The sequence below is a fragment of the Balaenoptera musculus genome, chromosome 3, assembly GCF_009873245.2.
Source record: "Balaenoptera musculus isolate JJ_BM4_2016_0621 chromosome 3, mBalMus1.pri.v3, whole genome shotgun sequence".
NCBI classification, from domain to species: domain Eukaryota; kingdom Metazoa; phylum Chordata; class Mammalia; order Artiodactyla; family Balaenopteridae; genus Balaenoptera; species Balaenoptera musculus.
Genome location: NC_045787.1, coordinates 52,719,940 through 52,741,996, shown reverse-complemented (window position 1 = coordinate 52,741,996; position 22,057 = coordinate 52,719,940). Strand labels below are relative to the sequence as shown.

The 22,057-nt window shown below is 40.2% G+C and overlaps 1 pseudogene; it reads right to left on the bottom strand.

The window, feature by feature from the left end:
• Positions 1–13,142: 13,142 nt before the first annotated feature.
• On the bottom strand, positions 13,143–21,649 carry LOC118892486 (annotated as a pseudogene).
• Between the last annotated feature and the right edge of the window lie 408 nt (positions 21,650–22,057).

Genomic DNA, 22,057 nt, shown 5'->3' with positions numbered 1-22,057 from the left:
TCACATGCACATGCTGGATTCAATTGAGTAGTGTTTTTAATATTTTTTATCTACCTTCATAAGAGTAATGGGACTAGGTATTTTTTTCTTAAATTTGTCTCATCTGATTTTGATAGAAAGATTATACTACCCTTACAAAATAAGTTGGGCATTTTTCCTTTATTTTTTTATGCTCTTAACAACTTTTATAGTATATGGATTATCTATTTCTTTACGTTTTGTAAAAGTTGCCTGAAAATTTGTCTGGGTAGGTGGGTGTTTTTTGTGAGAAAACTATTTTTGCTATAATTTCAAACTTTGATAGTTACTGATCTACTGAGATTGTCTACTTATTCTTGAGTCAATTTTGATAATTCATATTTTCTAGAAGAATATTTTATAAATATTGATGCAAAAACTTGAATAAAATCTGATTAACCAATTACAATAGAGAAATTCAAAGGCTACTGAGGTCTCCACAACTTAATAGTCTGATTTTTTAAAAATCTTTTTATTTTGAAATAATTTTAGACTTATAGAATAGTTGCAAAAATAGTACAGAATTCCCATCTTTCTCTAGTGTTAACATCCTATGTAACCATAGTAACATTACAAAAACCAGGAAATTAACATTGCTGTAATACTATTAACTAAACTATAGGCTTCATTCAGATTTCACCAGTTTTTTCACTAATCCTGTTCCAGGATCCAATTCAGGATCCTGATCATTGTACTTAATTGTCATGTTTCTTCCAGTTTGTGATAGTTCCTTGGTTTCTCCTTGTCTTGTAGGAACTTGACACTTTTGCAGAGTACTGGTCAGGTATCTTGTAGAATAGCCTTCAGTTTGGCTTTGTCTGTCATTTTCTCAGAATGGATTAAAGTTATGTATTGGGTTGGCCAAAGAGGTCATTCGGGTTTATCATAAGATGTTACAGAAAAAACCGAATGACCTTTTTGGGCAACCCAACATATTGGGAAGAACACCCGAGAGATTTGCCCTTCACTGGGTATCCTATCAGGGTTTAAATGATGTCAGTAAGTCTTACTATTGATGATGTTAACTGTTCTCATTTGGTTAAGGTATTATCTGCCAGGTTTCTCCACTGTATCTTGAGGCAGGTGATACTTTGAGGTTATACAATGTCCTGTTACTCTTAAACTTTTACTCACTAATTTTAGCAATCATTGGTGGATTGTACCTGTAACAACTACTATGGTATTCTATGGTGATTTTCTGTTTTCCTCATTTCTTCTACATTTATTAATTGGACTTCTTTGGTAAGGAAGAGTAGTCCTTTCTTCATCCTTATTCATTCAATTATTTATTTATACCATCACAAACTTATAGATATTTAATTATCCTTTCCTAATTCTGAAATCAACCACTTCTTCAAGTAGCCCTGGTTACTTTTATTGGAAATGGTATTTTGACACTAAGATCTGAGCATGGATATTTTAATCTTATTTTATATTATCTGTCTTTTAGAAAGTGAGTTAAATTCATTTATATTTTGTTATGGAGACTGACATATTTAGAGTAACTTCTATCACCTTTTTAAAAATAAGTTTCTGTTTACTATGCATTTTCTTTCATTCTTTTACATCTGTCCTACCATCTATTAACTTGGCGAAATTTACTTTATTATCTGTTTTTTCTTCCTCTGACTTGGAAGCTGCAGAGTGTATTATGTATTTAGTTATGACCATTAAATTTTTATTATAAGTATTTATCTAAATATTTTTCTAGCAAAGTCCAGCGTTATTCAGTATTCCTAGCCCCCTCCTATACAAGGCATCTATCCATAGCATCTATACACTGAATCCTCTTCATCTTCAATAACTGCTCTAATTTTACTTCAACATTTAAAAAACTTTTTATTTGAGTATACATATAACATGTGTACAATTGGATTAATTTTCGTAAAATGGACAATTAAACACACTGTATAAAATGCATGCAGATCAAGAAACAGAATATTATCAGTACTCACAGAAGTCCTCACTAATCCACTCATCCTGGAATCACAGCCTCCCCCTAGCCCCTTCCCTGGGTAACCATTACTTGACTTTTAGCAGCATAGATTTGTTTTACCTTATTTTGTACTTTTATGTAAATGAGTTTTTGTAGCATTTACTCTTTCATTTTTAGCTTCTTTCATTCAATATTATTCTCGTGAGATTATATTTTTGCATATAGTAAATAGTTTAGTCTTACTGCTATATACTATTTTGTTGTGTGAATATAAAACTTATTTATACATTCTCCTGTTAATAGGCATTTGAATAGTTTCCAGTCTTGGGCTACTTCTGCTGCCTTTTCATGAACATGTACAGAAGTCTGAAGCCTGCATGACTTTTTCTCCCATTTTAGGTGATCTGTGACTTCTGTCTCAATCCTTTTAGAACTATTTGCCTTTGAATTTCAAAATGTCATAAGAAATTGTTGACAGCATTCCAATAATTTCACCTAGTGGAGTAATTATTTTTACTCTGCACAGTTTCTTTTAATTCAACTACAGTTTTTTCTTTTGTATTTTTAACTTTTTTTAAAGTACTTCATTCACACTCATTATTCATATGCAGGATATCTGTTTTTGCATTTTATGTCTATTACTTTCTATTTTATTATTTCCAGCTTTCTGCCCTTCCCCTCTGCATGCTTTAGAATTTCCTCCTATTCATCTTTCAGGCTACGGATTTGCCTTTCTGCATTTTTGATTCTTTTCTCTATATCTATATCTCTGTCTCTTTGACTTACACTACCATTAAAAATTTGAAATAACTTATTTGTTTTTATAACTAAGCTGGTACTTTTAAATTTCCAGTCTCTTATTTCATCTCTTCTCTTTTTTTCTTAGTTCATGGTTTTCTCTTTTTTCTATATTTCCTTTAAAATGAAAATATTTATTATCTACTTTTTTTCAGTTTCCCAGAATAAATATTTTCTAAAACGATGTTCTTTCTTGGAATGTAGTATTTACTTTCCTTTTTTCTTACAGATTTTTTTCAGAAGTCTCGTTTATCCCTTTGCTTGAGTTAAAGAGACAAGGCTATCTATAACTGTCATTTTTAAATAAACAAACAATAAATAGTATAGATGGAGTCTTGTATTTCCTCTCATTGTACTTGGGTGAATTTCCTGTCTCTCCTTTGAATCTAGGCTGAATGCCTGACTGGACAAACTAATGTCATCTGTTCAGCCATTTAAGTCATTCAGAAGTCTTTTGTTGAGCAGATAGTTGGGATTATGGATGCTTACGATTAAAACAATGTTTAATTATAAGCTTTTCCTACATATGTTTGAAACTAGTTCATCAAGTTCCAGTTCCACTGAGTTGGGAGAATATTCTGTTTTATTCAGTAGGCTCTAGTTACCAGCCATACTGGTTCAAATTCAACATCAAGAAATTCCCACTACTATGTCCTTTTTGTTTGGTGAAAGGGCATATATTTTTTTCTTCATCACCAGTTTCTTCCCTTCACATACTACCATCCACTTTATATGTACAGCAGAAATAGCTCCAAGTGAGGTGAGTTCCATCTCTTCAATGATGCATATTCTAGACACTACTTCTCCAGATTACCACTGCTAATAAACTTCTGAGTCAAAGAAGCCCCAGGGAAAACATCCCTTGCTTTCCTCAAGGGATCTATGACTTCTAAACACAGCACACAGATGGTTTCCAACTTCAGTGGTTACTCCTAACTCTTTCAGTCTTTGTCCTTTCAAACTAAGGGATATTTAGAAGAATGTTCTAGAAAGATCTATTCTTATTTGTCGCAATTCATACTCCCCCATCTTTCTCTCAGTTGTGTGGTAGCTCACTGAATCATTTTCTGCTATGTTTCAAAGGTCATTTTTTTCTGTTAGAAATGTCAGAAATTTTAGAGTACCAGATTGACACTATTACAAAGATTAAATGCTGGTATAATTTTTATATTTCCCTCTTTGTAGTCTTTGAGTCGGTTTTGATGATTAGAAGGGAAGGACTGTTAAAATTGCTTTCACTTCCATCTTCTACTAAACCCGTGTATTTTCAGTATTAGATGTTGTATATCTTTTCTGTTTTTCTTAATGAATCCTGTATGGACCTAAGCCTTATAGGGTATAATATCTTGGGACAATTCACCACTTTCTTTATCTGCTTAATAAGTGTGGCTTTTCATAAATTAGGTTTAATACATATGGAGTTTAACTGTGGTTATGGCAACATACTTCCCAATTTGCTCACTTTTTTCTTTCCCTCTTTGATTTTTAATGAGGCAATTATACTCTTTTTCACATATGCAGAATTCTTCTGCTGGGAATAATATTGCGACTTACTTTGCCAATAAAATTTCTGTTGCAGCAATATGGCAGGAAGTAAAGTGTTTTTTCCATAAGAATTCAGTTTTAGTTCATTTCTTGAAGGTTTCCACTGCATAAATCGAATACACTGTAATCTATATATGAATAAGAAAGCTTCTGAAATCGCAAAAGATGATGAGAGATACTCTAACAGTGCTTTCATACAATCACTTTGTTTTAAAAATTCCTTTGCATGGTAGAGAGGTATGGGGCTAGGGGAAATGCACATGTAAAGTAAGTTATTAAAAATAGCATTTGTGATCTATAAACCTCTCGTTTCCACCCCTTTCACTTTCTTTTAAGATCAGATATGAATTGAGGGCTCTCAGTGCTCAACATCATAAAAAAAAGGAAAGAATACAGAAGCAGTGGGGCTGCTCTACAGTATGTCCTTCTGCAAGGGTATCATCTCTTTGAATTATTAAATCTCTTTTAAGAGTTTGTGAGTATGGTCTGATAAAAGAATCTATGGTGTAGTAAGTCAAGACTGGATTAGGAATCAGGTGATATGGGTCTAGTACTGCCCTTGCCCTAAACCAGTTGTGTGACCTTGGGTGAGTCACTTTACTTCTCCAAGCATCTGCTTTTCAATCTGTAAAATAAGGGGGTAACATTAGAGGTCCCCAAGCTTCCTTCCTGTTCTCAGACTCTGAAACGCAAAGAGCCTCAGGTGTGCAATTACAAATGAGGGGTCTGCTGAAGCTCCTGAGCATGAACAAAAGCAGTCAAGCAGGCAGGGAGATAGAAATAGTTTCAGTAGCCCCTAGGATATGCTTAGATATTGTCCAACTAAATATTGTGGGAAAACACTTTGATCACTATGCAAATCACTAGAAACTCATTTAGTCAAATACGAGACTAGGCTTGACAATTTAAAACCAATTGTGACGCCAGTACTGCTGCCTCAGACACATGGCAGATATCACTCATCCTGTCTGAGCATCGGCACTGAGCCCGTTCCTCCCACTCCCCCTCTCAACAGAGCATTCCAGAAACTGCCCCTGTCAGTGAGGGTCAGCATGTAAGATGTCACTGCTCTGCCATCCTAAACCCTAAAGAGTTACTCAATATCCACAGTAAGTTCCATTTTCAGAAACCTGAGGGAACTTGCTGTGCCCTACACTGCTTGCCAATTTATTTACTGAGAAATGCCCTGCCATCTTCCTTGAAGAAACTTCACAACTGAAAATACTTGGAGAAAACTTTGAGAAGAAATTTCTATGAAATATTCTTGGCTTATGGAATTTAGTTTATCTCTACTTTAGTTTTAGTTATAATTGATCCATTGTAAGAACACGATATTAATTCCCTCTTATGCGGATAAAGCTTGAAAAAAGTGAGCAAAGAGCTTTAGAATCTTGCCCTCTGGTAGAAGCACTGCTAGAAACTTTCTACAGAAGTTTCCTGACCTGGAGCATCTCATTACAGTGAGAATATACAGAATGACCTAATTTCAGGACTCACTAGCATACTCCCAGCAAAAGTACACTACTAGATCCTTGGAGAAAGAGTGCATTCTTAATTGCCATTTTCCATTTATATAACAAATATTCAATGTCAAAAACTAAGAGAGGGAGGGAAGGAGGAAGGGAGGGAGAGAGAGAGAGAAATCTAAAGAGAAAGTTAAAATTGCCTATTATCCCACTATTTTTGAAAAACTGCCATTAAAAGTATTGGTATGTAGATATTTTTTTAAACAAATCAATAATCAGAACATCTACCTGCTAAAAATGCCCATTTTTTTAGCATTTCTCTGCTCTCAAGCACATTTCATGTGTTGGCTAAAGTTTTTTGAGGTAGAGAAGATTCTTTCTCACCTAATTGAATCCCTCAAACCATAAAACTGAGACACGGCTTTTAACACTCAGGTTTGTGTCCTTTGAATTGTCCATTAGAAACAAAGATATATTTTTATTGGGAATGGGACCCAGAAACTCGAATCAGAACTAAGGAAACGTCCGGATTCGTCAGTCTCCAGTTTCCTTTTTAAGCATTGCCATCTGATTCTCTCCCTTCTCCACCCATCGCTTTGTATAGGATGAGCACTGTTTCAGTATTTCTCTGAAGCAGAATTATGCCATTGCCTGGAGCCCAGTGACAGTGACCTGATGTTTAAATCAGCGTTGTTATAACAGTGAGCATGGAAGTGGAGGAGAATGAAGAAATAGACTGCACTTTACTACGTTTTCTAGTGCTTTTTAGCCTATTGGCCCACCTGCAGGAAGGATGGAACTTGAGGAATTATGCTTGTTTACGTTAAGCAACTGGTCTAACTCATCAGCGGAGGAACATTTGGAAAGGTTCTCCTTTCCTTTGGAATGTTGGCCAGTCCTGCATCCTTCCCTCCACACGGTATGAAATGTGAACTGCTCACTAACTAGGATTTTTAGTATCCATGTGCTTTCTGAGGAGTGGCAATGTTCTTCTTACCTGTCAGGGATCAAAAACCATGTGACTGATATTCAAAGAGAATCAGAGGGAATCCCTCTTTTAGGAAAACACAACTGTCAGTGAGATAGTTAAAGAAGAAGGAACAGGGTGAATAATGTCCACTAATGGATGACCACATGCAGCCAGGACACATGTCCCATGTGAATGGGCAGAAGACTGCAGCAAGGTGCTCCTTTTCTTGCTTAAAACCCAATGACAAGGATGATGGGAGGACAGTTCTGGCAATGTTTCTACAAGAGCACATGAAACCCCAAAACACCAGACCCAAATAAAAGAACTGCCAAACCCTAGAGAAAACCATAACCACAGGGACTCCTAAAGCTTTCAGCAGGGCCAAAAAAAAAAAAAAAAAGACTAACTCCACCAACTTGATTAAATGAGCTATTCATCTTATGGACTGTGGTTCATAATTGTCATCCTATTACTTGGGAATCAAGGATGGATCCTGGTAGTGACCCAGTTAAAATTGAGGGGATAGAAAATTAAATTGTTGTGTCTGGTTTATCTTTTTTTTAAGTGAACAATGAAACAACTGCAAGGCATATACTGCATACTTCATGTCTTGGATCAACAAGGGAGCTATGCCAAATGTCAGATTAAATATTCCACAGCTGAAGTGTTTGCATAACTTTTTGGTGGCTACCATTTAAAGAAAGAAAAACAGTGATGGGCCTTTAAAAAAAATATTCCCTTAACTTGACATGCTCACGGTGTCCTGCCAGCAATTGCTCTCAACTTGGAAGGCGAGGCCACGCATATCTCGTCCCTCGAGGGACAGTGCCAGCTGGCAAGCGAGTCTCTGTGTTTCCATTCACCCCAGGAGCATGAAGTCCCACTGTGCGCCCTGAAGGCCACAGCTGCACTGCTGTACTGTTTAACCATCTCTGCTTTGGCTAAGAAGCAAGGCATTTCCAGAAGGAATCTCCTGGTTCCTGAAGTGTCCGTCATGTTTCAACAATGCGTTTGCAATGGCCACGTGCGTTTTCAGTCTGGGCTGGCTCTGTGGACCTGCTCAGGAAAGTGGAGGCAGGTCTCCTTTTGAAACAAAATAATAAGTCTGGACAAATCAGCTTTATTGTCATTGGCTCTGGCGCAGCCTGGATTAATTTTAGCTTTAAGTTTCTAAAGGATCGCTCAAGAGGTGACACTCTTCAATCTCAGATTATTTGAGGGAAGAGAGGGAACTGACATATTTTAAGTGCCTACTAAGTGTCAAGGGCTTTGCATGTATGATCTCAATGACTTTTCCTAACCATCTAAGGAAGTAGTTGTTCCTCTATTCATTTTACCAATGAGGAAATGGAGGCACTGAGAGGGTCATTCCCTTGCCCAAGGTCACGTAGTTAAGAGCACAGGCTGTGAAGTCCAATTGCTTTGTTTTATCCCAGACCTGCCACTTACTCTCTGTGACCTGGGGCAAGTCACTTCACCTCTATTCTCCAACTTTCTCCTCTGGAAAATGAGAATACTAATAAGAATCCTCCATCGAGGACTAAATAATGTGTGTAAAGTGATCAATACCTAAGCTGGTCAATACATTCAGCCCTTGTTACATGACGGTGCAGAGATTTCAACTCATTGCAGCTCCCTTCCATGCTGGTGCTAATGCCACCTGCTCACCAGTTTTGCTGACCAATGCCACTCTTCTCCATGGGGAAGGCTTAAGTCAACACTGATATTCAAGACCCAAAGCTGAAGGCAGATTTAACGTCCTTGTTTTAAAATTATTTTCTCTATTGAGGCAAACAAGGTCTGCAGCTCTGGCTCAGACTCAGGCTCCTATAAGAGAAGCTCTTTCTGAAAAGGAACCAGAAAGAGAGGAGAAATGGTGGGAAGTATAGAGGCTGGAGGGCTCTATTGTCTCATCGTCCAGGCCAGGGGCTTGGATTCAGAACTAAAAGCTGAAAATTACCATGTGATATGTTTTCTCATGACAGCTGATGTCTAGTGTATTCACTGCAGCCAAAATCAGAGTTAAACTGGTGATGCTAACTGATATCAACCATCACAGGGCCTGTCAGCCTGGCCCTCAAGCCCTGCCTGGGAGCTTCCAGGGTGCCAGGCTCTTTGCTGGGCCTTGGGATGCAAAGATGGGTAAGACATGGTCCCTGTCCTTGCAGAGCTCAGACAAGTGATCAAACGAGTCTAAACAACACAGGGACCTTGCTTTCCAGCAAGGCTGTTTAAAATCTAGATCCTCTGAAATCCATTCAGAAAGAAACACGTACTTCATTAGTTGTCTTATAACCAGAAATTTCTGGAGCTTTGTGAAGAGGCTTAGGTAACTTTCTTTAATAATCCTCAGTGAGAAATCAAAATCCAAGTAGGAGGGAGGCCCATAATGCAACCAACTCAGTTAATCACTTGGAAGTTTTTCCAGTCTTGCAAGGATTTCTTGGGCACCAGTTGCCCCAATAACTACCCCCAGGGACTTGGAATCAGAAGACCTGAATATAAGTTCCAGTCTTGCCACTTACAAGCTGTATGATTTTAGCCAAAATCACTCAACCTATCTGAGTCATATTTTTTTATCTGTAAAATGGGGAAGATAAATAATATTCAGACTACAGGTTTATTATCAGAGAGTAAATAGATTAATGTCTTTGAAAGCCTTCTTATGCAGTAAAGACTTGTAAATACTTGTTCTTGTTACTTCCTTTCATACTTTCTCTTGCATTCATCTTGGAATCATTTGTATCGTATGACTTTTAGATTCTAAGTTTGTTGCTTTATAGTTTGATGTCTGTGAATATTTCAATAAAGAAAGGGTGGGAAAGAATAGCATCAGTGAGCAATTTTTCAATACCACCTCCATGAAGGACAATAGGTAAAAAGAGGGCATCTCTCACTATTTTATTTTTAAACAATTATTTGTGAATTATTTACTTTATGTCAGGTATTGTGCAAAATACTGTGTGTGTGTATGTGTGTGTAAAATCCCACAACATTCTCATTCTCACAACAAACTCCTCAGGATATCATCATTTCCATTTTACAAATAAAGAAACTATGGTTTCAAAAGCCTAAGCAATATCCTCAAGGTCAGAAATCTGGAACCAATTGAACTGGGATGTGAATTTCTGTCTGCCTAACTCCAAAGTATGGGTTCTAAACTATCCTATATCTGAAGTGATGATAATAATAATCTGAAATGGGAAAGGGGTGACTAATAACGATGTCCACTTATTATGTTTATAGGAAACTGAAATGTGATCATTTACGACTATCTTTGTGGGTTGGATAATAATTATAAATATGTACCTGTGGATAGAAATGTATGAGTTATGATCTAAGCAAAAGATGAGTGAAAAATATAAAAGATTATGTAAATATGTGGTGCTTTTATACAAGCCTCTTCTTTAGCAGGACCTCTATTTTCCCTGAACTGATCTTGAGGGTCTTATATCATTATCGACTCTCTTAGCTAGAAATAATCTCATCAACTCTGAATTCCCAGAGCCTGTTAGAAGAATATTTTTTATGACTAACATACCTGCCTCTGGACATTTGCACTTGCTGTTTTCGCTGCCTGCAACATTATCCTCCAAGAAACCTGTTCAGCTCATCTGCTCACTTCATGGAAGTGTCTGTTCCAATGTTCCTTAGCAGACTGACCCTCCAGTCACATGACTTGACTAGGTCTTTTCTCATCACATTGTACAAAATAGCCAAGTCACCCTTACCACGATTTTTCCATTGCCTTACTTTATTTTTCTTCAAAGCACTTCCTACCACTGAATATATTATTTAATATTTATGTATTTGTTTATTGACTGCTTCCATGACTCACATAAAAGCTCTGTAAGAACAGGGAATTTTTTGTTTGTTTGTTTATTTATTGCTGCCCCAAATCTAGCACTTGGCACATAGTAGATGCTGAATACATGTCTGTTAAACAAATGAATGAATGAATGAAGAATGAATGAATATGGCCCTTTCTCTTTTGTATCATAGTTGGTTATACACGAGTCTTACCTCACCTAGGAAACTGAACTTTTTGAGGTTTTCAAACCTTTTCAAGGTCTGTACCTGGCTCATTTTTACATCTCTCTAGTTCCTAACACAGTACTCATAATTTGTTTAGTGATTGAAAATTTGCAGAGATTTTATATATGTCTCATTTGTGATCTAAGGACTCTATAATATAGGTTGGTATTTTTATCCCCATCTGTTTTAGTCAGCTTGGCCTGCTATAACAAAATACCACAGACTGGGTGGCTTAAAAAATATACATTTATATCTCACAGTTCTGGAGGCTGGGAAGTCCAAGAATAAGATGGCAGCTGATTTGGTTTCTGCTTAGACCCCTTTTCCTGGCTTGCAGACAGCCACCTTCTCACTGAGTTCTTACATGGTTGGGGAGGGGGGGAGAGAGAGAGAGAGCGAGAGAGAGCTCTAGTCTCTTCTTCTTATAAGGGCACTAATCCCATTCATGAGGGCTCCACCCTTACCACCTCATCTAAACTTACCTACCAAATCCCCACCTCCAAATACCATCATATTGGGGTTAGAGCTTCAACATACGAATTTTGGGGGGACACCAACATTTGGTCTAAAACACCATCTTACAGATGAGAAACCATAAGTCAGAGAAATGTAATGATTTTTCCAAGGTCAGAGATAATGGATAAGTCAGATCTCAAGCCCAGTTCTTTTCTCTACAAGTCTAGGACTCTTTGAAGGGCCACTGCCTCTCCCTGTGTTAGGCTCATAAACAACTACTGAACCAGGAAAGAATAAATGGATACTGAAGCAGTGGTCTCTTAGAGGTACAGAGGAGACAGGAACTGTAAAAGCCTTTCATACAGTCAATGTAAATGTAGATTTCTACTTTCAGGTTTTCTTGAATATTATTTTTTAATCAAACATGGTTTTAAATTTTTATTTTGTGATAGGAAATCTATCCTCACACTGTTACCCCCTCTGCCTTCAGGTTGAAGGAATAGAGGCTCTGTGAGGTAGAATAATTTGAATAGGCCACATAGCAACTAAGTTGAGAGAGACAGGATTTGAACTCAAGCCAGGCTGTCTCTTTTTATACCTGCAAGGGAGCTCAGTTCTTAATATGGCCATTGAGAAAATACTGTGTGTCCTATTTGGCTTGCTTGCTCTGGTGGGCATGGTTTAGAATAGAGCTCTCTTCTCCCATAGAAGTAGAAAAGACATAAGCCTCTGAAAATGTGAAGCTTTGGTTATTAATTCTTCCCTCCTAAGTGTGTGTGCATGTGTGTGTGTGTGTGTGTGTGTGTGTGTGTGTACACACACAAACATATATATTTGGGGGGACATCCTTAAAGGACATGCATTTTTTTCCTGGATTTGATGAGCTCTTTAATCTCCAAATACTTGTGTAATCTGTCACTAAGCCCCAGAATTCCTGGAACCCTTATATAAAGTCAACCCAGATTCCAAACTTAATGAGATTTATCCACTACTAATCTCCATATCTATTTTTAACAGAAATATCTCACTTATTTTCAAGACAGAACATGTCTCTATAACATGCCATTGCAGCAAATTCTACATCCTTGTAGATCAGAGTATAAGACAGAGTACAGGGTTAGATCTCAACCCAGAGAATGCTTTACCTTTTATGTTTTAGGTTGGACTACAGATAGAAGGAAGAACCGTGGGGTTTAGACATTAAGCAGACTAATTCAAACTCAAAGCTACATTTAAATTTGTTTGCCTGGGAATGCCTGATTATGTAATTCCATTCTCTGTTCTACCCTACCATGGGCCAAAACAAACCAAAACAAAATCCAAAACCTGCCTTGTTTGATGCCAATAATAAATTCACATGATAAGCTGCCTTTCCCCGGTACCCACTATACATAAAAAATTGCATGTACCGAGTGTGACCTGAGCCAAGAACCTTCAGAGGAGCCACTTCAGAAGGTCTCCACCTCTGAAGCCAACAATGCCAATCCTTCTTCGGAACTGTTCATTGGAAGTGGATCCATCTTTTAAGGTTAGCTTGGGAAGAGAAACAGAAATGCTTGGAGGACAAAACAAAGATGCCCATTCTACTTTTTGCACCTACAATATGAAGGATTTTGCCTGATTAAGAGGGTGCTAAGGACCATTAAAGCTCCAATATTCTCCGATGATCTGATTTTCCCCATATAACACGCTGTTCTGCCAATCCCAATCTTATTTTCTTTCTTCACAGAAATCCAAACAACTTGACATGGAGTAGGCAGTTTAATATGATTTCCCTGTGAGTAAAATAAAATGAATTTTCTGAGGTTGGAAATTGATTCACAGCAAATCAGTGCTGGAACAATCATTTTCTTCTTTGGCCTCTTATTCTGGATTCACAAGCCACACAGCACATGACACAGACAATTAGCTGTTTATCCTACTTCTGGCTGGCTTCAGAGAGCGTCAGCGTCCGTGCTAGAATAATGAAGAGAACACAGGTATGCAGCATTTCCAGCAAATCCAGAGTTCCTGGGAAATAAATGTTTTCAAACTTTAAAATGTACTAAAGCAGCTTCTTATTTAAAGTGTTGACACGTAAAGGACCCTTTTCTTTAGCAGACAATCACTTTGCCAGCTTTTCTATTTGGCAAGTCTAAATTTTTATAAGTTGTATTTATTTAAAGTGAGCACACCCGTGAGTAAACAGAGAGCATTAACCTCAGGAGAGTGACATAATTCCTGGTGGACGGGCTGGAGCTGGTGTTTGGAGCCTGTGGCAGCAAGGCCATGAGGGTTCCTCACTGTCATTGCATTTAGAAGCTAAGAATCTTGGACGTGACATTTCTTAAAAGCACATATTTATTGCTCCCATTTGTATATGACTACTTCCAGAGTACTTTCATCATGATACCTAAGCAAGGTAAATAGAAAACATTTTTAAAATGAAGTCTTCTGAAGAGTCATTCTTGAATGTAAGTAAAAATAAAGTGTCAAAATAGCAATTCAAAAAAAGAGGATGGCTGCAAAATGTTAAGATGTAGGCATGTACTCTGAATATTTTCTGAAGTAGACACAGAGACCTTTCTCTCTTCTCCATGTTGCACTCTGTATTTCCAAGCCCTCATTTAACTAAGCAGGGAATGGTTGAAATAAGCTGCTTTGAATATGAAACTAACTTGGGGAGGCTACAAAAGAGTCATTTTATAATAGCACCGGATCTGATAAAATTTTAACCTCCAAGTTTTCCTGAGGGACACTGTGAGGAAGATTTTTATTAAAATCCCCAGTTTCCAAGGCTTCAAGAGACACCACTGGCAGTGCAGGGCTGTCATCAGCATCACTTTTCACTTGATATGATGTGCGGGGTGCTTTCTGAGCCTATGCAGAACCTTCATGTTAGAGACTGAATGTTTGTCCCCCCAGAATTCACATGTTAAAAAACCTAACCCCCAATGTGATGGTATTAGGAGGTGGAGCCTTCGGGAGGTGATTTCATGAGGGTAGAGCCCTCATGAATGGGACTAGTGCCTTTATAAAAGAGACCCAGAGAGCTCTGTTGTCCCTTCTACCATGTGAGGACACAGCAAAAAGACAGCCATCTATGAACCGGGAAGCGGGCTCCAACCAGACGACAAATCTGCTGGAGCCTTGAATTTGGACTTCAGCCTCCAGAACTGTGAGAAATAAATGTCTGTTGTTTAAGCCCCCCAGTCTATTACAGCATTTTGTTATAGCAGCCTGCACAAAGACACATAGTAAGCCCTGATACTGCCTGACTGCACTGCTAAGAAGCAAATTTTATAAACTTCCCCTTCCTTCTTATAAACTCCAGCATTTTACCCGCAGCACCTTGTAAGCCCATACAAATCCCTGTCACATGTTGCTTAGCTTCTTTAAAGCTATTTATAGCTCAGGTTATATCCTCCTCCGACTCCTCTTTTTTTCTCCTCATTTCATAAATTGAGTGTCATGTTTCAACTTGTGAGGCTTGTTTTAATTGTTCCCTCCATCATTCCCCATGTTAGGGATAATTTGCAGTGGTTAGAGAAAAAAATTTATGCATCTGCCTAACATTCAGTGAACATCTACATGCAAAACACTGTGGAGCATCCAAAGTTGAATCAGGGTCAGATCCAACTCTCACATAGTTTCAATTTATAGGAAAGATAAAACATAAAAAAGTATGTTACAAGAAAAGGATGGAAGAAACTGTTAGATATTAGTAGCAAGTTCCAAGGAAAATGACATTTGGTCTCCCCTGGAGATCAGGAAGAGTCTCATGGAAGTCATTTTTGGATTGAGCCTTGAAATATTCTTTTTAATTTTATAGGAAGCAATATATTTTATTTTTCTGACATCACAGCCCCAGCAAGTGGTTTTGTACCGAATTTAATGGAAGTTCCGCAGAACACTTTGTGTGTGGGAGCAGGAAGAAAGGGAAGTAACCACAAAATTTCCAAAAACAAAACCAAAATCCTAGATAACTGTTAGCATCCGTTCCATCCCACATTAATAAAATTCACCTGGAAATTCCGCATAAAAGGAGACCAGAAAACAAGAGTGGAGGCAAAAGAGGGCATATTGGCAAAGAAAAAGTCACCCGGGAGGAGAAAGTCACAGAGCATTCCAGGGACAGACCTCACTCTCCCTCCCAAAACCAGGAGAATGCTCAGCAGGGATGTTGAGGCTTTACTAGATCTATCTCCCCAAAATAATGCTGAGTACGCAGCACCCAAGGGAAAAGAAGGGAGGGAGGCAGGGCGTGAGCAGGCTGGGGGTGGGCACGAGGGAAAGAAGCACACTTAATGGAGGAGATGGTGAAGGGTGAAGGAGGTGGATGTGTATATCGAGAGAGACAGACAGTGCTGAGGCGCACTTAAACTGAAAAGCAATGTCTTAAGTTTCATTATTAAAAAAAAAATAGATTTCCTTATTATTCCTACCCTACACTGAACTTAGTAACAGTTAGTTTTTTTTAAATTAATTGTGTGTCTGTGTGTGTGTGTTTCATTAATATTTTGCTCTTGCCTGAGAGAGGCCAGGGATCGTATTGGGTTGAGGCTTGGCATGGTTACACCTGTACCAGGAAGGATGCCCAGAGTTTCCACAAACCCTGGACCTCCCAAGCCAGGCAAAGCTAATACATTCTCGGGGCTGGTCTGCCCATCATCCCCTGCGCAAAAACCCAGGTCTAGGATCCCAGGGCTGTTTATGGCCTGGGACTTCCCCTCATGGAACCATTTCAGTGTCTGGCTGGGCTTCTCAGATGGAGTGTAGAGGACAGGTCCAACTCAGGTATGACTTCCTGCAGATCTGGGTCCGAAAAGACTGAAGACAGGCTATTCCCCAGCACAGTGATGGAGTCAGGACCCCTCGGGCCCCCAGGCTTTTAAAGTGCTGAATTCTAAATTGGGTGTTAGAATGGCCAAATGTGCCTTCTCCTGGGACACCCATGTCTCCAGGAAGTTGCTCTGCCTCCATTGGGGCCATGGTAAGAAAATGATACCTGCTGTGGGAGAGACTCATCTTGGAGGGAACTCCTGCGAAAACCCATCTGTCCTTGAGATGCCATCTCAGGCTCCTGGGACCCAAGACCCATCATAGGATTGTGTGACATCAAATCAGACCCCATTGAAACACCATGAGGAAGCATGTTGGTTCCCATGGTAACCAAGGAGGGCGTCTGGTTATAGTGAGGAGTGGCTGGGTCATTCCCATGGGGTTGAGTGTTGGCATCAGAACCTGAAATTCGAGGATTTTTATGTATTAATGCCCATTCCTGGCAGGTTATTCATTGATGAGAAGTTGAGTGAAGGAGCTGGAGGGGAGCTTGTCATCTGAGTCGATTGCCGTCTTGATGGTATGATGGAATAATCAGGTAGAACTGGACATTGCAAACTTGAACATTTAAGACACCACAATGGAGAGCACGCTTGGGGAAGGATAGGCTCTGAAGGCGAGTTGTACTAGAGAGAAGACATCTGGATATTCACAGAAGCAGATCATCCACAGAGCAGCAGCAAACCCTAAGAAGGCTGTTTAATGAAGGCAGCAGCGTCTGGGCCTGCCATCAGGCCTACCATGTACAAAGGAATCTGGAGGCACTTGAGGTTTCCTGAGGGTGAGCCCAGCATTGATGACTGGACAGTACATGGTGGGAGGTTGCAGAGGGTTCAGACCAGGAGAATGCACAGGGCTGCTTGCCACAGATTTATTCAAGGGCTTTTGCCCCGGGCCATTTCAAACTGGAGGAGCTGTGTTGAGGCTAATGGGGTTTCTAGAAGGGTTGAGATGTATTGGTGGCTAAGACAGAGCTGGCCATTAGTCCTTCTGGTGGGTCCAATTGTTTCTCTGAGATTCTGCAAACCACCGTTGCTTCCTGGACCTCGAGACACGGAAAGCATGGCCTAAAGCCCAGGACACACTCCTGCTGAGGGCGCTCACCAGATGGCAGGGAAGCCATCTTCTGCTCAGCAGGCAGCATCTCAGGGCCACCTGAGTGCAAGTCATCATCTCCCCAGGGCACACTGAGCCTCTCATCTTTCGAGGTATCGTCTGAAAGTTGGATCCCTTGTTGACATTTAAATGGACATTTCCTTTCATGACATTAAGGACCATCCCAAACTCAAATTCCCAACCAGGGCTCATTGGTGGGGAATTGTTTTTGGAAAGTTACCCTGGCAGGACTACAGGAAAATGGGAATGTTATCTGAGAGCCTGGGATCATGCTAGTCATCTCCATGTTGGACCTTATTCCTGTTATGCTTATCCCAGGGAGACCACCTTGAAATTTCTCTGCAAGCTGCTGTTGAAACATCTCTGCAGACAATCTTTGGGGATTTTGGAAGCAATCCCATCAATCAAAAAGACCCCCCTGGCCAGGAATGAAGTTTCAATTATTTGGAATGTTTGACATGTTGTCTGGCCAACTGACTCCAGAAAGATGTGGTCTGGATGCAGTGTTGGTGACATTTGCCCTTCCGTTTCAGAGATTATCATTCCTGCAAATCCAGGAAGGCATATCTGATCCCTGGTATGTTGGAGTCGAGGGCTGTGTCCCTAAGAGCAGAGAACATGGTGTAGTCATACTATCAGAAGATGGTTCTGCTTGCCCAGGTGCCCAGCCTTCACTAGGGGTCATCTGGTATCTAGGGAGAGGCCCTTAGAGAAATTCGAAGGTCTGTGCAGATAAACCTCTGTAACCTGGAGGGAGCACTAGGGTACAGCCACTTTTCCCTGATACCTCTTATTCTGTTTATTAAAAACTCCTGCTATAATTTCAGCCAAACTATCTGCTCAGGAGTCATATGATCTGGGTGGTTGGGTCTTAGAGGCCCAGACTGGGAGTTCATGGAAGGTGGAATCCCTTCATCTGGACAAAAGGGCACATCTCTGCATCCTGGAAGGACAAGTGGAGCTTCCACAGCTGTCTGGGACCCAGGTTCCCTACCTAAGCTTTGTTACTAAGCCACTCTGGCCTGTATCAACCCTTCTGGTTTCTTTGGAGGTTCATTTAACACTCCAGCATTCTGCATGCCTTGTGCTGCTATGAATGTCTTTTCATCAGGGGAAAGCATAGGCTAGATTTGAGAGTTTGTAAGGAATGCTCCAAATGCTGAAGCTGCTCATGATGTAGTCTATCTGGGGTTTATCCCAGGGTGGGGGGATCTCCACTGGACACTAGTGGAGGGAGGTGGGGAAAGAGTACATTGGGATCTGCCAGAACCATTGTCCCTGTAGGAGACAGAGGTAACTGCTTGGTTTGGGGGCATCAGGCCTGGCGCAGTACCATGTCGGAGCAGTGGAGTAGAGCTGGCAGGGCTGCCTGCAGAAGGAATCAGTTTGTTCTCTACCCCAGGCTTATCGCAGGGGACATATGGGAGCAGCAGGTGTGGGTGCTGGTGCCAGAATGCACAGAGTTGGCTGCGGTTTGGTATTCAGAGAAGAATTCCAACCCTGGTTGGCTGGAACTGGGAGAGGTTTCAGGTCATTCCAAAGGCACATATCTGCCTGTTCACAGAGGTTTGCTTCTCTCTGTCTTGCTGCTGGGGATGTCATGGATGTGAAAAGGGGCAGCAGTTTCAACTTGACCCTTAGTGCAGAATCTGCAGCTTGAAAACATACACACCATTTGGTCTAATGTCTTCGGAGCAGGTGTGGGCTTTGGATAATAGTCTGGCTGTGGAAAGGTCTGGAAGAGCTGTGGGTCGCGTAATATGATGGGATCATCAGTGGGTTGTGCACTGGGAATCCTGGGACTTTAGTGGTCAGCAGAATTCCATTCATCAGTCCCAGGAGCTCTGACCAAAGCAGTGAGGCGGGGGGGGGGGGGTGATGGTGAATACCTTGCTCCCTTGGCACCATTTGCAGCCCCATTCTTCAGGTCCAGGCTCCCACCAGGCCCAAGGAGTGCTTACACTGTATGGTTCCCACTCTTGGAGTCATAAAGAGGGGGGACTAGGATTGACTGGCCAGCCCCCTTGTTTTCTCTGCCTGGAGAATTTGAAAGGCAGGTGGGGATTCCCAGATGGGGTCATCACTGTAAGGGAAGGCCATCATCTCCTGCTTTGACTTGGACTCTTTTTTTTTTTTTTTAACATCCTTATTGGAGTACAATTGCTTCACAATGGTGTGCTAGTTTCTGTTCTATAACAAAGTGAATCAGCTATACATATACATATATCCCCATATCTCGTCCCTCTAGCATCTCCCTCCAACCCTCCCTATCCCACCCCTCTAGGTGGACAAAAGCACCAAGCTGATCTCCCTGTGCTATGCAGCTGCTTCCCACTAGCTATCTATTTTACATTTGGTAGTGTATATATGTCCATGCCACTCTCTCACTTTGTCCCAGCTTACCCTTCCCCCTCCCCGGGTCCTCAAGTCCATTCTCTATGTCTGCGTCTTTATTCTTGTCCTGCCCCTAGGTTCTTCAGAACCATTTTTTTGTTTGTTTTTTTAGATTCCATATATATGTGTTAACATACAGTATTTGTTTTTCTCTTTCTGACTTACTTCACTCTGTATGACAGACTCTAGGTCCATCCACCTCACTACAAGTAACTCAATTTTGTTTCTTCTTATGGCTGAGCAATATTCCATTGTATATATGTGCCACATCTTCTTTATCCATTCATCTGTCGATGGACACTTAGGTTGGTTCCATGTCCTGGCTATTGTAAAAAGAGCTGCAATAAAAAGATACTTAATACGATTTCAATTTTCTTAAATTTACCAAGGCTTGATTTGTGACCCAAGATATGATCTATCCTGGAGAATGTTCCATGAGCACTTGAGAAGAAAGCGTATTCTGTTGTTTTTGGATGGAATGTCCTCTAAATATCAATTAAGTCCATCTTGTTTAATGTATCATTTAAAGTTTCTGTTTCCTTATTTATTTTCATTTTGGATGGTTTGTCCATTGGTGAAAATGGGGTGTTAAAGTCCCCTATGATTGTGTTACTGTTGATTTCCCCTTTTATGGCTGTTAGCATTTCCCTTATGTATTGAGGTGCTCCTATGTTGGGTGCATAAATATTTACAGATGTTCTATCTTCTTCTTAGATCGATCCCTTGATGATTATGTAGTGTCCGTCTTTGTCTCTTGTAATAGCCTTTATTTTAAAGTCTATGTTGTCTGATATGAGAATTGCTACTCCAGCTTTCTTTTGGTTTCCATTGGCATGGAATATCTTTTTCCATCCCCTCACTTTCAGTCTGTATGTGTCCCTAGGTCTGAAGTAGGTCTCTTGTCGACAGCATATATACGGGTCTTGTTTTTGTATCCATTCAGCCAGTCTATGTCTTTTCCTTGGAGCATTTAATTCATTTACATTTAAGGTAATTATCAATATGTATGTTCCTATTACCATTTTCTTAATTGTTTTGGGTTTGTTATTGTAGGTCTTTTCCTTCTCTTGTGTTTCCTGCCTAGAGAAGTTCCTTTAGCATTTGTTGTAAAGCTGGTTTGGTGGTGCTGAATTCTCTTAGCTTTTGCTTGTCTGTAAAGGTTTTAATTTCTCCATCGAATCTGAATGAGATCCTTGCTGGGTAGAGTCATCTTGGTTGTAGGTTTTTCCCTTTCATCACTTTAAATATGTACCGCCACTCCCTTCTGGCTTGTAGAGTTTCTGCTGAAAGATCAGCTGTTCAGCTTATGGGTATTCCCTTGTATGTTTGTTGTTTTTCCCTTGTTGCTTTTAATATTTTTTCTTTGTATTTAATTTTTGAGTTTGATTAATGCGTGTCTTGGCATGTTTCTCCTTGGATTTATCCTGTATGGGACTCTGCACTTCCTGGACTTGATTGACTATTTCCTTTCCCATATTAGGGAAGTTTTCAACTATAATCTCCTCAAATATTTTCTCAGTCCCTTTCTTTTTCTCTTCTTCTTCTGGGACCCCTATAATTTGAATGTTGGTGCATTTAATGTTGTCCCAGAGGTCTCTGAGAATGTCCTCCATTGTTTTCATTCTTTATTCTTTATTCTTCTCTGTGGTAGTTATTTCCACTATTTTATCTTCCAGGTCACTTATCCATTCTTCTGCCTCAGTTATTCTGCTATTGATTCCTTCTAGAGAATTTTTAATTTCATTTATTGTGTTGTTCATCATTGTTTGTTGGACTTTGACTCTTTCGTGGTGGAGTTCCTCTCTTTTGGGTTACTGGACTGCACTGGTTGAATGACTGAGCCTGCAGTCATAGACAGGGACAAGCTCTCTGCGTTCTTCTTGGACCACAGCAGAAACAATTGCTGAGTCAGTGACAGTGGCTTGCTGCTTGCTGGGTGCGTTCCTTCATGTTGGCTGCCAGTATACCTTGTTCCTCTTTGTTTTTCTGTGCTCTGGAAGTGGGTCTTGCAGCTTCAGCATTCTCGGAGTGTGCTTCCTGCTGCCAGAGGAGAACCTTGCATGTTGAGGGCACACAGTACAAAAGGGTCACCATGCTGCCATGCTGATCCTGGAGCTCTGGGGTCTAGAAGCCATGTTCTCAAAGGCAACCCCCACCTTTCGGGAGTTCAATTTGCTCTTCAATCTACATTGGGACACAAAAGAACTTTCCAAAGATGATCTCTGCCACCTTAACTGAAGTGACTTTCTAGGTGAAAATTGGGCTGACACCAGCTAGTTCCACATTTAGTCCCTGGAGGCAGGGTGGGGGCAGGGAACAGGGAGTGGGCTTGGGTCCAGGTCCCAGCCAACTGTTCAGCTGGGTGGCAGCCTCCCCTCTTCTGTCTCCCCACTGCAGCACTTAGAGTGTTTTAACCACTGGAAGGACCACGTAAAGAAAGCATATAAGAAATAAGCTTGGAAAGGTAAGTTGGCACAGATTTTAGGAAAGTCTTAAATGCTA